This window comes from Labrus bergylta, chromosome 9 (assembly GCF_963930695.1).
Source record: "Labrus bergylta chromosome 9, fLabBer1.1, whole genome shotgun sequence".
NCBI lineage: Eukaryota > Metazoa > Chordata > Actinopteri > Labriformes > Labridae > Labrus > Labrus bergylta.
Window position 1 is genome coordinate 19,109,609 of NC_089203.1, and position 7,028 is coordinate 19,116,636.

Sequence of the window (7,028 nt, forward strand, 5' to 3'; positions counted from 1 at the left end):
GTGCCTGGAAAACCTCTAAAGGGAGACGTCCAGGAGGCATCCTTAACAGATGCCTGAACCACCCTCAACTGGCTCCTTTCGATGCGGAGGATCCGAGTTCCCCCCGAATGTCCGAGCTCCTCACCCTATCTCTAAGTCCAGCCACCCTCCGGAGGAAGCTAATTTCGGCCGCTTGTATCTGCGATCTCATTCTTTCGGTCACTACCCATTGTTCATGACCATAGGTGAAGGTTGGAACGTAGATCGACCTGTAAATCGAGAGCTTTGCTTTCAGGCGTAGCTCCCTCTTTGCCGTCCGGCAACAGTCCGGCACAACGCCTGCATTACTGCTGACGCTGAGCCAATCCGTCTGTCAATCTCAAGCTCCATCCTACCCTCACTCGTGAACAAGACCCCGAGATACTTGAACTCCTCCACTTGGGGCAAGGACTCACTCCCCACCCGGAGAGAGCAATCCACCTTTTTCCGGCAGAGAACCATGGCCTTGGACTTGGAGGTGCTAACCCTCATCCCAGCCACTTCGCACTCGGCTGCAAACCACCCCAATGCCTGCTGGAGGTTTCAGCTTGAGGAAGCCAACAAAACCACATCTTCTGTAAAAAGCAGAGACGAGATTTTGAGGTCCCCAGACTGGAAACCCTCCTCCCCCCAGCTGCTCCTTGAGATCCTGTCCATGAAGATCACCCCCAGGGCCCCATATTCCCGCAGTACCCCCCACATGATCCCCCGAGGGACACGGTCAAAAGCCTTCTCCAAATCCACAAAACACATGTAGAATGGATGAACAAATTCCCATGCTCCCCCAAGAAGCCCTGCGAGGGTAAAGAGCTGGTCCACTGTCCCACGGCCGGGACGGAATCCACATTGTTCCTCTGGTATCCGAGGTTCGACAATCGGCCGGAGCCTCCTTTCCAGCACCCTAGAGTAAGCTTTCCCTGGAAGTATGATACCCCGATAATTGGAGCACACCCTCTGGTCCCCCTTTTTGAAAATGGGAACCACCACACCGATCTGCCACTCCACAGGCACTGTCCCAGATTTCCACACAACATTGAAAAGGCGTGTCAGCCACGACAGCCCAACAATGTCCAGATTCCTCCAAGAATCGCCACCTTAACGTGGTGGAGGAGTTTGCATGTCCTGGTGAACCCGGGAGCTGTGTTGTCGGGGGTACTAGCCCCTGGTAGGGTCTCCCAAGGCAAAGTGGTCCCAGGAGAAGAGCCAGACTAAGAGCGGTTCAACAAATACCCCTATGAAGCAGCATACATTGGAGCAAGCCACCTAGCCCAGAAGAGGGAAACCGGGGCACCCCCCTGGACCCAGGGGGGGAGCTTGAAGGCGAGCGTCTGGTGGCCGCGCTCTCCTCCATGGGGCCCGATCGGGCTCAGCCTGAAACAACCACATGGAGCTGCTTCCCTATAGGCCCACCACCCATAGGGAGAGGCATGGGGGAAGGGTGCATGCAAAAGTTTGACTCGAATATTTAAGAAATACTTTGCCTCTATCCCTCAAGTGCGATCAAACACGTTGGAAAGAGTGAAGTTGGTCTGTCTTAGTCTTTGAGTAAATCTTGTAATGCTTTGCTGTGTGTTCGGGGTCATTGTCCTGCTGCAGTATGAATCAACTCCACAAAGAAACAAACCAAACAGTATTAGGTTGCAGTCTTTTTGTTGCATCTGACTCAACTATTCCCACCTCTATGATTCACTGTCGTTTTGTTACACACCATCAAATCCACTCTCCCTTCTATCACTGCCTCAGATATCAAACCTGGATTCAGCAGGAAATCAGACTTTTTCCCTTTCATTCACCCTGAAATACAAGTTCATCCTCAACTTGACTTCATGTGTTGATCTGATGAAGGTGTGATCACTTCTGCTCTGGCTGATCTTGCTTTGGATACAGCTCCTCCAGTTCCTGCAGAGCGTTTGATATTCCATGCACTGCCTCTGAAACCTTTAGTCTCTCCATGCTTTAATGCAGAGAAAGCCCATACTGTCTGACACTTCTCCTGGTTCTCATGTTTTCGCACTTTCACAATGCTTTTCAGACACCTTGAGGCATGGCCATATTCATAACCCGTAGAACACTTAATAACATTATTGCAGATGTCATTAGTATTAGTGCAATATATTTATCTTACAGTGACCTTTAGATAAGTCAACCAGGAGGATTTTAGACTTTCTTATAAAGCTGTGTCCTTATTTGTATTAGAATTATTAGTCACACTTCTATGGTAAAATACAAGAACTTGGGGGGCACCAGATAGCTCTTTAAAACTACCTACAGCTCCACCTCTAAAGGGAGAATATTTAACTTCTCACATAATACAGCCATACTCTTACAAATGTGTCAAAAGTTAAAAGTCAACATACAAGTTTTTTTTGTCACTGATGTTACTTCTTCTGTTCACTCCCTTTAGGACCCTCCTTCAATGCTACAAATCTACATTTCTAAAATGTATTTATCAGACGTACATCAGAGAGTAAGAACAACACAAGCACTGATCTAGAGAAGATGAAACGACTTCAGTGCAAACAAACAGCTTTAAGTCTGATCGGTCACATAGGTACTGACAGGCACCATGATTTAGTAAGACTGTTTCTAAAGAATATTTCATCTGTGGCTGGTGTTTCCAAAAACATAATCTTATTTTAAGACAACATGATAAGATTTGATTTACATTTTCATAGTAGTTCAAAGTTTGACTTTATTTCTATCCACTAGAGGGAACCAATGACAGTGATTCAGTTCATTTTTAAACTGTGAGGACTAATCAGCTGCCTGTTCCTCTTATTACATCTGGTTTTAGGGAGCTTAAAGTCATGATTTGATGATTTGACATTATTTTAATGTTTGTTTGTTTTAAAGTATTAAACTGCGCAGAAAACTTTGAGCGTGTGAGATCATCCAAAATCAAATCAACTTTTTTAGTCCCTTCAGATACTTCATCTTGTGTTTTCTGTTCTCACATTCTTCTTCAACAATCATAATACTGTATATGTTATTTATCTAGCATCTTTCTAACAAACAAGCATCCAACAGAAATATAAAAGAAGCATTTAGTGAAATCAGTGACATTTAAATGGCAGGATCATGACATGTTGGAGCCTCATGCTGTTATGTAACGGAGACAAACAACAGGAGGAGACATCATGTGAGACAACTCACTTCTTCCAGCATGAAGTGCAGCCGTTCATGTTTGGGAAAATCTGCCCTGCAGGGACTAAACACCTCAAAGAAGTAAATCCATGCAAAATGTTGTTTTTCTATCATTTAAAACAGCAGAACAGACGGTGTAGTGAGGGTCAGGCAAGGCAGCTTTATTTATGCAGCACATTTCACACACTAAGGCGCTTCAAGGGACAAAAATGATGATCAGAATCAGAAATACTTTATTAATGTAACGAATAAAACATGTAAAAATACACACTCTTACAATAAAAGGAGCGATGAAAAAGCACAGAGTAATGCAACATGATAGAAGACACATATAATGTAATAGATTTTGAGTAAAAGATTTAAAATTCACAAATTTCTTTGAAATATTTACACTTTGAGAGGACACAAATATTTTAAATTTCCATTTAATCACTTTAATCCTGAATTTACCTTCAGTATCATAACTACGATCATTTATGATAAATATCCACAACAACAAGGGCAAATCAGAAGTCATCAGAACACGATCATGTTTCGCCCTAAAATAAAACCAAAAGTCTGAAAAACGTTGACTTTCTGATTTTCAACATTTTCCTTTGAGCGTATGTTTGTCTGTTAGATATCTCAGTGGGATCTTGAAGCGGCGAGACTGTTTTTATTGTACAGCGACCTGACATAGGAGTCGTTGCCTCTCACAGGGCCTCATGGTACAGATGGTCCCAACCACAGTTTGTACATGCCCTGTGGGGTTACTGGAGTTCAGCCACTGCTGCTGGTGGGCGTCACCTCCCCACACTGATAGCATGTGTCTGCTGCATGATTTTACACTGTTTTTATCAGGTGTAATCATCTCTGGACCTACTTATAAATACACATTAGAACAGATCCCAAAATAGTCCACCAAACTTCAAATAGCTGTTTTGAAGTTTGGCGTACAAAGCTTAAAGTTTGCTGTTTTTGTGGTCTTTATTTGTGGTGGTACACTTTGTCCAGACTGTTGAAGCTGTTCCAAGTTAATTGAACATGTTTCAAAGGGGGAAGTCTTGGGGAATTTTAACTGTCAACTAAATCAAGCCTTATTACATCACACATGGAGCTGAGCATGCCAAGGCCCGTCCCTCTCACCAAGCCCCTGCCTTACCTTGCAACTGATTGGCCGGCCTGTTGTAGGGCAAGAGGATCTGATTGGTTAAAAACGAGGGCAAGTCTGGACAAGACCTACTGACTGACTGACATGCAAAGAGGAAGAGTGGGCCTTACATGGAAACAAAGGGACGCATAGGAAAACAACATTTTGAACAACAGATGTTCCATAAATCTAATCAAGTGATTGCACACTAAGTGGAGGAGTATGTCTTTGTGTTTTATATTATTAAAACACCTCAGATCTTTATGTTTGCCAAACTTAACCCTTGCTTTTAAATCTTAACAAAGTAACACAGTCCAACATAAGGCTTTGCAGGTTGTTAATAATTATTTTGTGTCCATTTGCATTTCATCTGTGATGAAAACCAGTTCCTCTAAATGGCTCTTAAGTTGCCTCTGTTGACTGTTGCTAACGGTGCTTGGATAAGGTTATGTAACTGCCCTCTTAAGAAAAAAAAAAGTCAAAAGGGGAAGTCCTGTTCACTTCAATTGCATCTAAAGCTCAGACGAGGCATTTCCTTTTTCCTCAGTTCTCATTGAATACAGCCTGCTGTGCGTCTGACCAGAATCGTAAACATACCAGAAAAAAGGTTGTAATCTGTCTGATTTGTGCTTTTAATGTTTTAGGAAAGTTTGAGTGTTTCAGACAGATCAAACCTGCTTCATCCCCTGAGACTGAACAGAGCTCTCGTTTTGTTATCATCAGCTGGATCAGCTAGACAAATGTGCTCTTTCTTTATGCAGGAGTCTGTTTTATGTCAGCCTTTGGCTCTATATTTGAACAATATGATAAATCATACCAGCTTTATATAGCACTCCAGGAGGTGTGATAAACTCCCTTTGCTTTTGTTGATAAGACATGATCTTGTAGATCCATGGTCCAAGTCAAGAAACCTTGATTTAATGTTTCCATCTCTGCAGCTATATATATAGCTCTTGGAAAATAACACTGTCATGCAAAGCCTCCGCTATTTTGCAAAGAGGACCTTGTCCTCCCAGACATGGGAGTTAGCTTCAGTATGTACTGCAGCGAGTGCTGCATGCAGCAACATGAAACCCCCTCATGCAGACACAGTAATAAAATATGGTTCATACCATTGACTGTAATATGGACGATGTGTCTCCATCCCCTTCAGAGCTGTCAATCATGACATTATATCCACATCAAATAACTCATTCAAACTAAACTTCCCAGAAAAACGAACACTTGGACATAAATCAGAATGATAATAACTAACGATAATAACAAAATACGGGTCGGAGAAAAAGTTCTTTGACGTGTAATTTTTAATTTTAGCGTTGGATCAATTTCCCATCTGTTAACATGGAGTAGACGTGGTTAGGACCTATGTTGTTTTGTACACTTCTTATGAAGTTTATGGTAAAAAATACATCTTCGTACTTTATCTAATGCAACATGATGTAAAAATAGGGCCTAAAACTATCCAAATTGCAGACTCTATAAACTTGTTATGTTTTTTGTATTGACAGCACGTTGAAGTTTCACGTGAGGTTTCACTTTTTTACAGGGTGAAGTGTCAACTTTATTTTAAGTAATCTCTATTCATAGAAACTGCACATCAATGCAGAATCTTGATCTCTCAACTCAAACTCCATTTTCACTGCTAGTCAGACTGTAAGAAAGGCAAGTTTGCTTTTGATTCTTTTATCGTTTCCTGCCGGCTTCACAGGAAGCCCCGAAAAGTTGGCCGTCGCTCCAAGATGCACATACGGTTATCAGAAACTAGCTGATCTGTTGGGAGGTTACATTTGTAAAAATAAGAGGAGTTGAGCAGTCAGTTGAAATATTTTGACTTGAAGGCAAAATCTCTTGGACATGAAAGCAACTAAAACCTCAGCTTACAGGAAAGCACTTTAAGCATTTGAATTGTTAGTCGCATGATAAGCATTGTATGAGATTGGACGTTTATGTCGAGGTATTTATTCGGTCTGGTGGGTTAATGTTATTATCGCACTGGAAGTTTATGAGGCACCAATAAAAAGTTGGCGCATTTAGCAATTCAACTGTCAGCTAAATGTGTGAGGAATGAAATACGCGGACATGAAGTTGAATCATCATGAGTTTGGTGATGGAGGTGTAAGTGTAACAGTGAAACTTCTAAATTCTTACAAAGTTACATTTCCAGATCAAGTTGAGGCGCTGGAATGAGGCGAGTTGTTAGTGAAGTGTTTGAGATGAGAGCCGCAAAAAGTGAAACTTGTGAGTTGAATTGAAACACATTGAAGAATAAAAGCTGTCAGATGAATTGTAAGAGCTGAAAACAGCTGATATATCGGTTGACATTGAAAACACTTAAACAGTTTATGAAGTCAAAGTTGGAAGAGAAGTCAAAGATGTTAAAAAGTTAAAAACAAATGTAATTTATTGCATCTGTATAGTTATGGACTGTATGGTAGTTGTAATTTAATTTTAAGCTCTAAATGAGGTTGACACATGAACACTAAAATGAGTTTAGGGTCATTTGGAAAGTTTGAGTGAAACCCATTGACTTCTATTGAAGTCAGACATCATCTTGATATGTAGTTGTAGGAAGTGGTTTAGTTGACAGTTTGTAAGTTAGCAGTACTGAGAGCATCTGAATTTTTAAGTTGAAAAGCGGGAGATGAAAGGTGTTGTTTAATTTGGAATGATTAATGATGATTGGACGATTGGAGTTCAAATTCAAATTCAATTCAAATAACTTTATTTATCCGTTAGG